The sequence below is a fragment of the Sapajus apella genome, unplaced genomic scaffold (assembly GCF_009761245.1).
Source record: "Sapajus apella isolate SASKATOON/1434 unplaced genomic scaffold, GSC_monkey_1.0 scaffold69, whole genome shotgun sequence".
Classification (NCBI taxonomy): Eukaryota; Metazoa; Chordata; class Mammalia; order Primates; family Cebidae; genus Sapajus; species Sapajus apella.
The window spans coordinates 10,386,394-10,403,294 of record NW_022437009.1 but is presented as its reverse complement, the minus strand read 5'-3'; the positions used below and the strand labels follow the sequence as shown (position 1 = coordinate 10,403,294).

The 16,901-nt window shown below is 47.9% G+C and overlaps 1 long non-coding RNA gene across 3 annotated transcripts in view; it reads left to right on the top strand.

The window, feature by feature from the left end:
• The first annotated feature begins 10,591 nt into the window (after positions 1-10,591).
• LOC116531153 overlaps positions 10,592-16,901 on the top strand; it is an 8,709-nt gene continuing 2,399 nt past the window's right edge. The window contains exons 1-3 of one of the 3 annotated variants that reach the window (XR_004260295.1): positions 10,592-10,923; positions 11,177-11,245; positions 16,384-16,486. This is a non-coding gene — a long non-coding RNA (uncharacterized LOC116531153). The other 2 variants (XR_004260294.1, XR_004260296.1) reach the window with 2 other exon arrangements.

Sequence of the window (16,901 nt, the reverse complement as noted above, 5' to 3'; positions counted from 1 at the left end):
AGCTTTTTTTTTTCCTTTTTGAGATAGTGTCTCACTCTGTTGCCCAGGCTGTAGTGCAATGGCGCAATCTCAGCTCACTGTAACCTTTGCCTCTGCCTTCCAGGTTCACCTATTCTGCGTCAGCCTCCCAAGCAGCTGGAATTACAGGAACATGACACCACCACGCCTGGCGAAATTTTTGTATTTTTAGTAGAGATGGGGTTTCACCATGTTGGCCAGGCTGGTCTGGAACTCCTGACTCAGGTGATCCACCCTCCTCGGCCTTCCAAAGTGCTGGGGTTATAGGCGTGAGCCACTGTGCCTGACCCCAGCCTGTTTTAAAAATTATTTTAACTTAAGTCGTTTCACATGTCATTAAAATACTCTGCAAATATGAATGTGAACTACTGTGCACCACCCCCTGGTGAGCCTCCCATGGTTTATAATCACAGCTCTCCTCTGTTAAGAATAACTGTGGGCCGGGCGCGGTGGCTCACGCCTATAATCCCAGCACTTTGGGAGGCCGAGGCGGGTGGATCACGAGGTCAAGAGATCGAGACCATCCTGGTCAACATAGTGAAACCCCGTCTCTACTAAAAATACAAAAATTAGCTGGGCATGATGGTGCGTGCCTGTAGTCCCAGCTACTCAGGAGGCTGAGGCAGGAGAATTGCTTGAACCCAGGAGGCGGAGGTTGCGGTGAGCCAAGATCGTGCCATTGCACTCCAGTCTGGGCAAAAACAGCGAAACTCCGTCTCAAAAAAAAAAAAAAAAGAATAACTGTGGCCCTGATGTGACCAACAGTGTGCACTCTGGGTTTGATTTTTGGCTCCACGACTTTCAGGCTGTGTGACCTTACGCAAGTTACTTCCCTTCTCTGTGCCTCCAGGTCCTCGCCCATTTCATGGGGATAATAATAGCACTTTCTCACAGGTTGATTTTGGATTCATTCAGCCACTAGAAAGAAAGCACTAAGCAAGAACTCAGTAAATATTAGCTATTACTATCTTTGCATAAAGCTCTCCAGATTATTCCCTCAGTCTGGATGCCCAGAGTGAAATCATCAGGTCCAAGGTAGAATTTTTTTTACTGTTCTTGATAGAAATGAATCAAGGTATGTGAGCTGAGATAAAAAGTCATTTCCTTGCCCTCCACGCCAACTGGCCACTTCCTCTCTTCTTTTGGAACTCCGCCCCCCACCCCTCCTCCCAACCTCCTCTGTGTGCCTTCGTGTGTGAAGGAGCCCACATCTTCTTTCTGGTCAGGGGCCAGATCTTACATGGAATGGGGGAGGGGGGAGGATGCTGGGTGGCAGAGGGAGTAACTGAAACAGGCAACCCAACCTGCCTCCTTCCAGTGTTTGGGACCTGTCCTGAGTGAAGTTGACACCGAGGACTGTCCCTCATCCGTCCCTAAAGCTTTCAGACTGGGAAGTATGAGGGCCGGATGCCAGGACACACCTCACATGCCCTGCACAGGGGCACCTCTCTGTGCCCACTCCTGGGGGAGTGGAGGGGAGCAAGTGGGGAGCTATCTAGGCCCCCAGGCTGGGGTAGGAGGGGTAAAGGTGCTTGGCTAGGGTAACAGTAATCCTGATTTCTAAGCCCGACGTCAGGACATTTACTCAAAGTATTGCCTCACTTATGAATGTCTTCATATGAGATTCCAAGAAAGGTTTAAGCATTAACTCACTTTTAATCCAATGTTTGACAAATCACTTTGTTTTCAAAATGAGAGTGCGATTGCCCAAATTAGGATGCCCTGGACAAACTGGGGTGGGTGGTCTCTGCAGCCGGACCTGAAGCAGGCAGCCTGCAGGTCTAGAGACGGGGACAATCCAAGTGCCTTTTTTGTGCGCATACCTGTCTTCTCCTGACAGACCCTCAAAGCCCCCCTGGGCAACATGGGAGCGCTGAAAGAAAAACTTTGAGGGCTGCAAAATATGAAAAAAAAAATCAGAGTTGAAATTGACAAATGTTTAATGAAATGCCTGCAGAAAGTAGCATGCCAACTTTAATATTTAAGTCACATGCCATTATATTTGCAAACAATTTGTAAGTTGGATTTTTGACATGAGTTCCAGAATATGCAACATGATTAAAGAAAAACTATAGCCAATAGTAAATGAGTTACTCATAGTCAAATAATCTCAAATGCAAATTTCTAAAAACCCCTTTAAAGCAAAGCAGAGTTATATTTAAAGAGGGGGTGTGGGTGCATTTTAAGTGCAAGTGAGGGTGGGGCCTCCAAGAATCAGATGCAGGGTCTATAAAGGACTTACTTACAATGTCTCAGCCCCACAGCCCCGCTCTGGGCCAGAGGGGTCGGCTCAGTTCTTGGTCTTGCTATCACCTTCAGCTCTCCTGGCTCCCTAAATAGACCGGGCAGATGCAGAACAGCTCCTACTGCCACTGGCACCTTCCCTGAATCTGTGCAATAGACACACACAACTGGAATGTCTGTCTCCTCTTTGTGGATGAGAGGCTGACCTGAGTTTAAACCTGAGTGTTCTGTTTATTAGTTGGGCAAGTCAGCCCTCCTCCCTGACTTCCCAGGCTTGGAGGAGATATGCAAAGGGGAGTGACTGCCAATCCATTCCCAGCCTGGGTCTCAAGCTACTGTTGGGGTGTGCTGGTGTGTCTACTATGTGTTTGCCATGGTGGGGGAAAATACCTACAAGCACCTGGCATTGGATTGAGCTCTTTGTAAGCGTGAATGTACTTCCAGCTCCTAGAACTCTGCATGATATCTATCATCAAACTCCCTCACGTCAACAGGGAGAATGAGGTTCGGGAGGTTATGTAATTTATCCAAGATGACTCAGCTAATGAGTGCCAGAGCTGGGATCTGACCCCAGAACCGTCAGGCTGCAAAATCTTTGTTCCTCCTACTCTATCTTGGTTCCTGGGGTACATGTCTGGTTGAGGGGGATTCCTCTAGGGGTGGGGTGCTCGAAGAAGGGACAGGGTCAGGCTCTGATGAGCAGATGGATCAGTGTGGGTGAATCTGGAGGCAGAAGGGTCATGGAGGAGGCTCCTGCCACATCCCAGGTGTGATTGACAAGGACTTGGCCGGTGGCAGTGTGGGCGTAGGGGAGATTTTGTGGGGAGGCTGAGACCAGTAGCTAAGACAGTGGTGGCAGAGGTCGTCACAGGATTGTGATTGGCTGGTGCCTTCTGACAATGCCCTGTGAATGCCCTGAGGTGGCCACTAGCCAGACTCCTCCCAGTTGCCTTCTACTCATCCCAGTCCATACACTGCCAGGCAGGTGCTGGGTTTGCGATCCCCGGAGTCTATCCCATGGTACAGCTGTCATTTATTAGCCATGAGGTCCTGAACAAATTCTAGGAACTCTGAGCTTTGGTTCTCTGATCTATCAAATGAAGATATCAAGGTCCACATGTATTGGTTTGCTATACAGATTAAATGCTATTTATTTATTTATTTATTTTTGAGACGGAGTTTCGCTCTTGTTACCTGGGCTGGAGTGCAATGGCTCGATCTCGGCTCACCGCAACCTCCGTCTCCTGGGTTCAGGCAATTCTCCTGCCTCAGCCTCCCAAGAAGCTGGGACTACAGGCTCGCGCCACCATGCCCAGCTAATTTTTTTATTGTATTTTTAGTAGAGATGGGGTTTCACCATATTGACCAGGATGGTCTTGATCTCTTGACCTCGTGATCCACCTGTCTCGGCCTCCCAAAGTGCTGGGATTACAGGCGTGAGCCACTGCGCCTGGCCTAAATGCTATTTACAAAGCGGAGTTCAAGCACAGGGGACTTGAACCACTATGGACCTAGGTCAGAAACTCCCCTGGGGAGCAGAGAAAGGTGGGCTAATTCCTTTTTGGAGAAAATAGCAATAATACCATGCTGGCTTTGTGCTTTATGATTTTCCACATTTAATTTTTGCAACAGCCTTATGAGTTGATCAAGAGTGTGATTATTCCTCCCGGCAGCCTCAAATCCTTTTGGAACCAGGTGTGAGCTAAACAAAAGCCATAAAATGTTACATGTCCATAACGGATAATGGTACCGACGTCAGAGAGTCCCATGCTTTGCCTGGTCACGTGGCTAGGAGGTGGTGAGTGGAGTGAGCACCTGGTGCTGGACTCCCAGCCCAGTGCTCTTATCTTTGAGTTCCGTTTGGGACCTGCTGGAGATTTGAGTCAGGGCCTGGCCAGAGGCCTGTAGTGGGGGTGGGAGGATGGCTCTAGGTGACAGTGAAGCTGAGGTAGGGCTGGCGAGGGTGGAGCAGGGTGTGAGGTCTGGGCTTTGACGGGGTCACTAAGACTTTCAAAGCCCATGTGTCTCTCTTTTTAAAAAAAATTTTTTTTAAGATTTTTTTTCTTTTTGAGACAGAGTTTCACTCTTGTCATCCAGGCTGGAGTGCAGCGGTGCAATCGTGGTTCATTTCAACATCTGCCTCCTGGGTTCAAGTGATTCTCTTACCTCAGCCTCCCAAGTAGCTGGGACTACAGCTGTCCACCACCATGCCTGGCTAATTTTTGTATTTTTAGTAGAGATGGGGTTTCACCAAGTTGGCCAGGCTGGAATTGAACCCCCGACCTCAGGTGATTCACCCGCCTCAGCCTCCCAAAATGCTGGCATTACAGGTGTGAGCCACCGTGCCTGGCCCCATGTGTCTCTTTAACTCTGCTGAGCTGCCTCCTCTCTGTTCCTCCTCCCACCTTGGGCCTGTGCATCCTCTGGGAGAGCCTCTGCTGGCTCTGAAACCCAGTGCACCTCCTGAGCAGCCGTGGAGGCTTGCCCCCATCCCAACCCTTATCTCAGCCCCTCTCGAACCTGCTCCTGCTCTTCTGCTCCCAGCCCCATCAGCCAACTCCCATTTATCTCATTTCTTTCCTGAATAACTTTTCTTTTTTAACTCTCACAATAGCACTGTGCAGTATGTACCAGCGTTATCCGTATTTCACAGATGGTTATCCTAATGCACAGAGAAATTAAGTAATCGGCTTTGGTCACTCAGCAGGCATGCGGTAGAGCCAGGAATTGGCTCCAGGCCTATCCGACTCCAGATTCCAAGCACAGCCATTGTGATGTACGTTTCCAGAGGACCAGCAACCTCCAGAATCCCGCACGACCAGGCTGTCTCAGAGCATCTGAATCCCACATTGGCTGAGACACAGCGACACCCAGCCAGGATACGACTGAGATGAGTGACCTTCAGCTTCTGTCACAGGGTAGCAGGAGAACCCAGGGCAATACCCAGCGGCCCACCAACTGCTCCCTTGTGGGGAATATTTCTTGCCTCGTAGCGTGGGCTGCTCCCAGCAGCCTCCTGATGGCTTCTTCACTGCCTCCCTCTCTACCCACCCCTTCGTTCTTCCCAGCAGGCCAGGAGGCCAATACCTGCTGCCTGGCTCGCGGCAGCTCTTTCCTCAGAGCCTGGAGTCAGGATGGAAGTTAGTTGGGAGAGAAACAGGTGCTGGGCGTGGTGGAAGGAGGAGGGGGGAGAACAGGAGAGGCTACTCATGGTATTCATTGAAGGGCCAGTGTTCAGGAGGCCACTGGGCAGGTCCTCGCTCTGTCCCCTTATGCAAATGTGACCGCCCACAGGAGCGAACTGAACTCCCTCTAACCCAGCACACAGGAGCTGATAAGCTACTTATCAGCTTACAATAAATACTCCAAGCAACAAGCACAAGATTTTTAAAAAAGTCAACCAGAAGCCCGCCGGAACCAGGGTTTTGAAGAGTCTGGGTCAGCCCTGGGCCTCCTTCTCCTCTGCACCCCTGTGCACCCGAGCAGAGCCCTCCTAGCCCAGAAAGTGCCTTTATGTGTTTAGAAAAAGATATCCCTGGTCAGGCGAGGTGGCTCACACCTGTAATCCCAGAACTTTGGTTGGCTGAGGCGGGCAGATCAACTGAGGTCAGCAGTGGCTAACATGGTGAAACTCTGTTTCCACTAAAAATACAAAAAATTAGCCAGGCATGGTGGCACACACCTGTAATCCCAGCTACTTGGGAGGCTGAGGCAGGAGAATCTCTTGAACCCGGGAGGCGGAGGTTGCGGTGAGCCGAGATCACACCATTGCACTCTGGCTTGGGCAACAAGAGTGAAGCTCCATCTCAAAAAAAAAAAAAAAAAGGAAGAAAGGAACGAAGGAAGGAAGGGAGGAAGCAAAAGATGTCTCTTTCTTGGGTAGACACAGCCTCACGCTGGGGAGCACAGCCTGGCCAGCAGAGCACAAGCTGGCCTGCAGTCCCTGATCAGCCAGAGGCTCTTGTGCAGCATGTAACCCACCTGACATCCGCGTCAGCCTGGCCGGGGGTCCCTGGAGCACCCACAGCCTGAGGGTGCACGTGCAGCTGCATTCTCACTGATGCCACTAGTTCTTGTGCCTACTCTTGGAGGATGTCACCTAACCAGGTGTGAACATTCCAGGCAGCATCCTACATGAGTTTGTAAATCAACTGAAGCTCCAGCAGCCCCAGCTCCATGCGAATTGTGTCCTGCAGCTGAATATGGCTCAGTGCCCACAGGGCTGCCCAGGCGCCTCGGGTTGCCGTGGGCATGTGCATATTCATGCCTCTGTGTCCCCAGAGTAGTCAGCCTTGCGGACCAGAGCCCCCAGCTTCAAGAATCCCGGTGCATGGCTCTCTCATTTCCTTCTGTCACATCGTCTCCTTGTGTACCAGTTACCTTGCTGGGCTGCTTGAGCCCTGGGGTCACGCACAAACCCAGAGCTGAAACACCCTCCTGCCACCTTTGCGTGAGTCCTTCTGGGCAGATATACCCCTGAACGCTCAAAGAACGGAGGGCATCTTTTGGTAAACAAGGGTGTCTCTCTCTCCAGGTGGCTGCAGCTGTGCAGCGCGAGTTCTTGGGTGAGCCGAGTCTAGGCTGGGTTTCAGCTCCTGCTTCCCCTTGGCTGGTTGTCCTTATGCAGTACCCACCTGGTCCACAGGGTGGCAGTACCACTTGAGAACAGTTCCTCCTGCCTGAGGCTGGCTTCTGGGAATGGAAGGGCTGGGGCACCCTCTCCAGGCACCCATGCCCACTAACTCAGCAGTGGGCACACTTGGGGCCCCACCCACCAGCCCGGTAGGCAGATTGGCTCATGTATGACCTCTCCAGTGAGAGATACAGCTTAGGCTCACGCCAGGATCCTTACTAGGAGAGCTGTCCTGCGGCTAGCTGAGGTGGACACACTTTCTTCGTTAATTTCTCTGTGGATTAGGATAACCACCTGTGAAAGACGGATAACGCTAGTACATACTGCACAGTGCTGCCGTAAGAGTTAAAAAAGAAAAGTTATTTAGGAAAGAAATAAGATAAATGGGAGTTGGCTGATGGGGCTGGGAGCAGAAGAGCAGGAGCAGGCTCAGGAGCTGAGATGAGGGGGTGGTGCTGAGCTCCACACTGGCTTTTTGGAGGTCCTGTTCCAGGCCCTACGCCACCCCATTATTTTGTGACCACATTTTTCCTTCAGATACATGGGCCACATGTGATTAGGCCATGTCTTCTTTCACATCAGCAAAACCTAATTGGGTTTCCAGGCTCTTCCTGCTCTTCATGTGGCATGCCTCTGGATTGCTAGATGATGTCTGCAGACATGTTTTATTTTTCTTTTTTGAGGCAGGGTCTTGCTCTATAGCCCTGGGTGGCACGCTACAACCTCCACTGTTTGGCTTAAGCAATCCTCCCAGGTAACTGGGACTACAGGTGCACACCACCACACCCAGCTAATTTTTGTGTTTTTTTATAGAGATGAGGTCTTGACATATTGCCCAGGCTTGTCTCCAACTCCTGGCCTCAAGCAATCCACACACCTTGGTCTCCCAAAGTGCTCGGATTACAGGCATGAGCCACTGAACCTGGCCTTTCTGTGGGTGTTCATTTCATCTCTGAGTGGCTTTTTCCATAACCCTCAGAGTTTTGAGGAAGGTCTAATTGTCACCCTCACAGGCTGGTCACACCCCAGTCCTAGTCAAGGGGATAAAGCTCCTTGCTAAGAGCCCAGGAAGGGGCTTACATGGGCTGTGGGCGGTCAGGGCAGGGAGGAAACTCTAGGGTCTGGGGCACGTGGATAACTCTCCAAGGAAGAGATGGGCTTTGCTCAGACCGTAAGGATAGAGAGAGCCTGAAGGAGGAGGGGGAGGGAGGAAGGCATTTGAGGACTGTGTTGTGGACATCTTCCCATTATGCTCTGGTGTGGGGTCAGTGCTCCAAAGGCCCACAATGGAAGAAGACGGCACTGCCCTTCACTTCAGACCACTGCATCCCTGAGATGGAAACCAGAGGAGTCCCCTTGCCTCCCTCAGAGAGAGAGAGGCTATGCTGGGACAGGAAGCTTGTCCCATGACACTTAGTCCAATATTTAGCTCCCCGTGGGTGCTTAGCTCTGGGAACCCTGTTGATCTTGGGTAGGGAAGTTCATGGACACAGGGCCATAGCAGAGCGCGGGAAGGACACTTGGGGCTCCAAGGTTAGGTTCTTGGTATTAAGGTGAGAGACAAAATGATCGCCCTCTGACGGAGGAGATTTGCCCTAAAGAGGATGACCGGGAGCTCGCCGTGTGGCAGGGTATAGAAAAGAAGGTTTGCCACCTCTATGGAGTAACGGTTGGGGCTGGCATGGGCTGCTAAAGGGGAGGCGGTAGGGCCAGTGAAGAGCGACAGACATGCAGAAAGTGTGTTTCTATCCAAACTATAGGCCTTGGGTTTCTCAGTCTCACCCACCCTATCCACATAAGTCTCAGTGCAACTTCACACCCACTAGGATGACTGCAATAGGGCAAGAATGGAAAAGCAGCGTTGCAAGGATGTGGGGAAACTGGAGCTCTCATAACTGCTCGTAGAAACAGACAGTGGCACAGCCACTAGGAAAAACAGTTCGATGATTCCTCAAAAGGTTAGACATAGAATTGCCACATGGCCCAACAACTCCCTCCTAGGTATATTCCCCAAAGAAGTGAAAACTGGCACTTCAAAAATATATGTATACTCTCTGGGCATGGTGGCTCATGCCTGTAATCCCAGCACTTTGGGAGGCCGAGGCAGGTGAATCACCTGAGGTCAGGAGTTCAAGACCAGCCTGACCAACATGGCGAAACCCTGTTTTTACTAACAACAACAATAACAACAACAAAAAAAGAGCCAGATTACATGCTTGTAATCCCAGCTACTCAGGAGGCTGAGGCAGGAGAATTGCTTGAACCTGGGAAGTGGAGGTGTTGCAGTGAGCTGAGATTGTGCCATTGCACTCCAGCCCGGGTGACAGAGTGAGACTCTGTCTCAAAAAAAAATATATATATATATATATGTGTATGTATATATATATTCACACACTCATGTGTACAGCATATATATATACACACACACTCGTGTACAGCATATATATATATACACACACATGTGTACAGCATATATATATACACACACACTCATGTGTACAGCATATATATATATACACACACACACTCATGTGTACAGCATATATATATACACACACACTCATGTGTACAGCATATATATATACACACACACTCATGTGTACAGCATATATATATACACATACACTCATGTGTACAGCATATATATATATACACACACACTCATGTGTACAGCATATACATATATACACACACACTCATGTGTACAGCATATATCTATATATACACACACACTCATGTGTACAGCACATACATATATACACACACACTCATGTGTACAGCCATAATATTCACAATAGCCAAAAGGTGAAAATAGCCCAAATGTGCATCAACAAATAAATGGATAAACAACATGTGTTATATCCATATAATGGAATATCATTCAGCCATAAAAGGAATACTGATGCTTCCATTCGGTGGATGAACCTGGAAAACATTATACTAACAGAAGCCAGACACAAAGATCACGTGTTGTATGACTGTATTTATATGAAATAGACAGAATAATAACATCTGTAGAGACATTTACAGATTGGTGGTTTCCAGGGTCAGGGGGAAGTGGAGTGATGGGGAGCAACAGCTTAATGTGTATGGGGTGTCTTTTGGGGGTGATGAAAATGTTTTGAAACTAGATAGAGGTAGTGGTTGCCCAACATTGTAAATGCATTAATTGCCACGGAATTGTTCGCTTTAAAATGGTTCACTTTATATTACGTGAATTTCACGTCAATGTAAAAAAAAGAGAGAGAAAGAAAAAGGCCTCAGTGCTCTTACCAGTAAAAAGAGGCTAATGACACTACTTATTTCATGGAGAGGTGGTAAGGAATAAAATAATAGGCGCAGGTGGCAGCATTCAGCTACTGAATAAAGGGTAGCCAATCTTCTCTGAATGCTGCTGTCTGGGGTTGCACCAAGGGATGCCCCAAATCTCTTTCCTGGCCCCTAGGGAACGTGGCTTAAGTTCCGGCGCAAAGAACCGAAAAGCCCAAAGAGCTGCAGCTGCGAGGTGGCGCCTAACGCGCTGGCCCTCTGCTGCGGTCACAGCCGTGCTCCTTGCTGCTGGCTAGCGCTGAGAGCAGAGCAGCGCTCGCAGGACTGGGCAGGGGATCCCGCAGGCGGCAGGAAACCCGCGGGTCTTTCCCTACCTGAGAGCTGCACGGTTGGCCACCAGGGCGCGCTGCTGGAGTCGCCTTTCCCAGAAATCGGGCAGAGATTTAGGCCTTACGGTTAAACTCGTAGCCCTCCCAGTAGCTGTGGAGTCTAGTAAACGTGGGTTCTGCCGGGTTCGCCAGTCATCCCAGGCTGCTGAGGGGCAGGTAGGGGGCCCGTGGGCCAGAGGAGACTCCAGGCTTCTCTCCCACTCGTCTCTGGCCTGCACCCCCTCTCGGGTAGAGGCTGCACCTCCTGCTTGGGTTCAGCCATCCCCAAATATTGCATCAACATCCCGTGCCTCTGCCTGCGGGGCTGGGCCAGCGCCAGAGACTCAGGCGAAGCGCCAACCGCCCAGGGGCAGCAGCTGGTGAGCTGAGGTTGGTCTCTCTGCTGAGGGTTCCGGGAGCTGGGGATCCTGACCCCACACACTTTGCGTGTGCCACAAGACCACAGCCTTTCCTTCCCACCCAGCGTCGTCCGCATGAGAAAGCATCACCTTTGCTTCCGGTTTGATGCGCCAGTTCTTAGCCAGGCTGGAGGCAACCTGGAATCCCGGATCTTCTACTGACACCCCTAGTCTCCCTCGCCGTCCTCTGGGGGACGTCCCTAACCCCTGAGGCTGCACCACAGGCAGAGTTGCCAGAACCTCACCACCACTAAGATTGCTACCTGGAGATTCCTGCTTGCCCCCAACCCCAGGTGAGACCCCTGCATGCATCTATGGCCCAACTTCCGTGTTCTGGGGCCGTCTCTACAACCTGCTTTGCATTCCTGCCAGATCCAACTCATTGCCTCCCCCACTTGACCTGATTCTCTCTATGTGCACTTTCTTTGGATTTAGGGAAACAGCAGCAGTAAACCCCAAAGACTCAACACGGGGAGCTTTTTAACAGCCAATGATGTTTGTGTGCCCCAGTGCACTGCTCTGAAGTTTTCCCACGCACTGGGGCCCAGGTTTCTTTCTGGCATGTTGCTGCCTTGTTTACTCCTGGGTTAACATGGGTTTATAGGAGCTACATTACACTGAAAGTTTCCAGCCTTGTGAAGTAGCATTTCTTGCTGGTAATGAAAACAAAAGACACAAAGAATTCTAAGAAATGCCTACCGTGACACTTGAGGGCCTCTTGCTTAGTGCCAAGTTTGTCTACTATCAGCCCCCCGATGTCTGGAAAATCTTGGATTGGTGTTGACTCTTTGGGTCCTGTGGTTTCACCCTGTGGCCCTTTGGAGGCATGTGGTGTCCTGGGTAGACCCAGGCCTTGGGGTTGATGGGACAGGTCAGATGCAACTAGAAGATGTGTTAGCTGTGTGTCCTTGGGCAAGTTACTTCATTTTCCTGAGCCTCAGTTTTCTCATCCGACAAATGAGGGAAGAAAGAAGTAATTCAAAGAGATGTTTTGAGAATTTGGTCAGGAGGTATACATAGCAGACATGTCATAGTAAGTATTGGCTGGGATTATTAGCAAAAGCAAATAAGCCCCTTCTTTAAAGGGAACATAACTTTTTCCTAAACACCACCATCATACTTAAATTGGTGATCAAGAAATTATGTTCCTCAAGACACCCAGGAACAGAGGCCAGGGAGAAGGGTGGTCCAGGGTGCAGGGGCACCTAGACTGCTACTTGCACTTAGGGATGACCTGCAGCTTCAGACAAACAGCAGGAAGAAAGACTCCTTTCCACCTCCGCTGGTTTGAGGTAGAGTTGGGCCCTCTGTCTGAGTAGGGTGAGGTGGCTGGCAGAGAGCTGGAGACCCCTTCCAAAGGCTGGCCAAATGTAGCAGAGGCAGGATTGTTCTCAAAGGAATTAGGTAAAAAGCCTGCAGCCAAGTATGAGATCAAATCTCAGAAAATATCAGTGCTGGGCTGGGCATGGTGGCTCACGCCTGTAATCCCAGCACTTTAGGAGGCCAAGGCAGGTTGATCACTTGAGGCCAGAAGTTCTAGGCCAGCCTGTGCAACATGGCAAAACCTCATCTCAACAAAAAACACAAAAATTAGCCAGGCATAGTGATATATGCCTGTATTCCCAGCTACTTGTGAGGCTGAGATGGGAGGATTGCTTGAGTCTTGTTGCAGTGAGCCAAGGTCATGTCACAGCACTCTAGCCTGGGCAACGGGGCAAGACTCTGTCTTGAAAACAAAAAAGAAAGAAAGAAAGAAAATATCAGAGCTGTGGGGGATCCTGGGTGAGAACTCATAAACCCAAATATCAGCTGCAGAGGTCTAACAGCTATGAAGGGACAGAGCCTGGCATAGGCCAAAGATGGGGTACATTTATCAAGCACTTACTCTGTGCACAGTACTGACCAACTGGCTCTCTGTGCAGCAAACAGCAGGACCCAGACTGAATCCCAGGTGTTTTGGTAACAAAATGAAGAGGTGCTATTCAAGAGGTATAAAGTTTCAGTTATACAAGATAAACATGTTCTAAAGATCTGCTGTACCGCACTGTGCTCATAGTTAACAATACTGTGTACCCGTGTACTTAAAAATTTGTTAAGAGAGTATGAGGCAGGAGAATAGGGTTTGGGCAGGGAATCTAAGGCCGATTCACGCTGACTTCCTAGAACCAAATCCAAAGGAAAATCCTAACTTTCCCCACTTAAGTAACAGAAGGACCAGAGGCTACTCCCTTTGCAAACCCCCCTGCTTTTCTGCTCTGCAGATAGAATATTGACAGTTGCAACCAATCAGATATTTGCCTAGGAGTGTAACTATGTAACTTCACTTCAGCCTCTGATTGGTTGCTGTCCTCAACCAATCAGACTGATTGTAGTCCACTATTCATTTGCATGGGGCAAACACCTAATGGCCAATGGGAAACTTCTAGCGGGTCTTTGGACCCCAGAAGATTCTGTAACCAGGTTCTTGAAGCCCTATGCTCGCCTGCTCCCACCCTGTGAAGTGCACTTTCATTTTCAACAAATCTCTGCTTTTGTTCCTTCATTCTCTCCTTGCTTTGTTTGTGCATTCTGTCCAATTTTTTGTTCCAAACTCCAAGAACCTGAACACCCTCCACCGGTAACAAGTAGATCTCACTTTAAGTGTTTTTATTACAACTTAAAAAAAGGCTTTATTACTTATTTATGTATTTATATATGTTTGTATACCTAAATGCATACAAATAAAGGAATATTAATAGAGTCTTTATTAAAATCTATTAGAAAATGATGTACTATAGGAGTAAAATTAGGATTTGGCTCTGCCATGTAAAATGACTCAGTTGTTTTATACCCAGATTACTGGAGGTTCTTTTTTTCACCAAATTATTCTGTTAACTCACAGTGTTTTTCACATATTCTTAAAATGTCTTGTTAGAAATTCCCTTGGATATCCCTGACCTGATTTTATTTGTTCATATTTAAAAATGCTATCACAGACCTAAATTCACCCTTAAAGTAGAGACCTCTCCAGAAATTAAATCAGCCCCAATGACTAAAATAATTGCCCTCATCTGGGTATGCTGGCTGGTAAAATGTAAAAGAGTAAGCATATACACTAATGGCAGATGCACTTTTAGGGAGTCTGTGACTTTGAAATGCTTTGGAAATGAAGGGTTTTCTAACCTCCACAAAAACCTCCAAAAATTGGATGACAGGTTAAAAATAAAACTGCCAACTGCTTTGCTGTTACCTAAGGAAATAGCTGTAATAAAAGTAGACCACCGTTCAACGCACAAAGACCTAGAATTTCTAGTAATACTTTAACTGACCGCTATGCTAACCCAAGAAGCATTCACCAAGATCAGTGCTCCTGCAATTATACAGAAAAGAGGGGTCTCGGAGGATTCAAAGAGGCCATTTTTAACTGTCAGAGCAAACCCTTGATTCCAAAAAGTAGAAAAGTGAAAAAATTTGGAAGTGGGAAAAGTTTGGGTGTTCATGGCATAAAGAGATTATTTGATGCTCTCTATACTGTTGGGAAATGCTTCAAAGATGCAAATAGGCCAGGTGTAATGGCTCACGCCTGTAATCCCAGCACTGTCGGAGGCCAAGGTGGGTGGATCACCTGAGGTCAGGAGTTCGAGACCAGCCTGGCCAACGTGGTGAAACCTCGTCTTTACTAAAAATGCAAAAATTAACCAGGCGTGGTGGTGTGTGCCAGTAATCCCAGCTACCTGAGAGGCTGAGGTAGGAGAACTGTTTGAACCCCAGAGACGGATGTTGCAGTGAGCCAAGATTGCACCACTGCATTCCAGCCTGGGTGACAAAATGAGACTCCATCTCAATTAAAAAAAAAAAAAAGAAGCAAGTAACTTCCTGTGGCCCTTCAAATTATCTTCTCCACGGGGCAGAATGAAGAAAAAGACCACCTATTTTGTAGAAGGTGGAGATTCTGGCAACAGGGAGAACCAGATCAACAGGTTTATTAGAAGACTGTCTTCCATGATTATTTTGCTAAGCTGGTCAGTTAATAAACAGTACCTGCTTTCAAATTGAAAAAAAAAATCTTACCTTTAGCTTCAGTGTGTACAAGATCAACCCTTTCTGGGACCCACAGGTGACCTCCTTATGAATTAATACGAGGCCAAGCTGGGTGTGGTGGTTCGTGTCTGTAGTCTTAGCTACTCAGGAGGCTGAGGTGGGAGATTGCTTGATGCCAAGAGTTTGAGGCTGTAGTGCACTGTGACTGCACCTGTGAATAGCTACTGCACTCCAGCCTGGGAACATAGCAACACCCTGTCTCTAAAAAAAGGAAAAAGAAAAATGGCCCATCCATGTATTTGAAAATTTCACCACCAATCTTAGATTTGGCTCTATTACAATTATAATGAAATATGATTAAGAACTGCCAGGGAGTCATAGAATACCTTCAGCTTTATCATCAACAGATATGATCTACATTTCCAATCCACTCACCTATGATTCACAACAAGAGATTTAGTGTTCTGGAAAAGACCTGATATAAAAAGACGGCCTTTGAGACTCGATGAAATGGACCTTATCAGATATTGTTAGTAACTGACCGAGCAGTAATTCTCCAAAATACGGATCCTTAGGTTAATTATTTCCTAGCTTAAAAGAGATACAATATTTCCTCCTGACCACTACACACCAATGCCATTGGAAATGTTAGATTCTTAGGCTTGCTCCAGAAGATGCTGACTTCAGAGGTGGATAGTTTCTGCCCGGCACTTTGGATAAAGATTAACATTCAACACCCTTTCTTGGCTATTATTCTACCTCGAAGTCATGTGAAATATCAGTTAACTTCCGTATTTTCATCCTATTACTTTTTTTTTTTTTTAAGAGCCAGGGTCTCACTTTGTTGCCCAGGCTAGAGCGCAGTGGATTGTACCAAACCACTCACCTGTGATTCACAACAAGAGATTTAGTGTTCTGGAAAAGACCTGAGATAAAAAGACCGGCCTTTGAGACTTGACAAAATGGACCTCATCAGATATTGTTAGTAATTGACCCAGCAGTAACACTCCAAAATATGGATCCTTGGGTTAATTATTTCCTAGCTTAAAAGAGACACAATATTTCCTCCTGAGTACTGGACACCCATGCCATTGGAAATGTTAAACTGAGATTTTTAGGCATGCTCCAGAAGACACTGACTTCAGAGGTGGATAGCTTAGGTGATTGTACACAGCCGATTGTACATAGCTCAATAGGTACATAGCTCAATCACCTGCATAGGTGATTGTACATAGCTCACTGCACCCTCAGACTCGTGGGATCTAGTGATCTTCCGACCTCAGCTTCCCGAGTAGCTGGGATTATAGGCACAAGCCACTGTACCTGGCCCTCATCCTATTACGTCTGACCTCTTATGTTCTCCATCTACCACTTAGTAGAAAACAAAATTTTCTTGTACTTTTTTTTCCAGATCATTGCTGCCACTCTGAATCTAACAACCCTGCTGACAAAAATTTCATAGCTGTCCTTTGAAAAACTTTACAAGGCAGCCTCCCTTTAACTGACTCCTTATGGTAATTATGTTTCACTCATATCATTAATCCCAACCTTCAGTCTTTCAACAATTGCGCTCTGACTTCATGCCAACAAATTGCTTCTGCTGAGGCCATTACAAGGCCAATCAATCAGGACTAATATTGGGGCTATTCTGGCTCCATTGTTGTTTGCTTTCTTCAGAGACATCTGAGCCTGCTTTGCAGAAACTATTTAATTCCACTCAAGGAATCTGTCCATTTTGAGGAACACAAAAGTGACTCATTCCCATTGCAGTAAATGATACTTTTTTTTTTTTTTTTGAGATGGAGTTTCACTCTTGTTACCCAGGCTGCAGTGCAATGGCGTGATCTCGGCTCACCGCGGCGCAACCTCCGCCTCCTGGGTTCAGGCAATTCTCCTGCCTCAGCCTCCTGAGTAGCTGGGATTACAGGC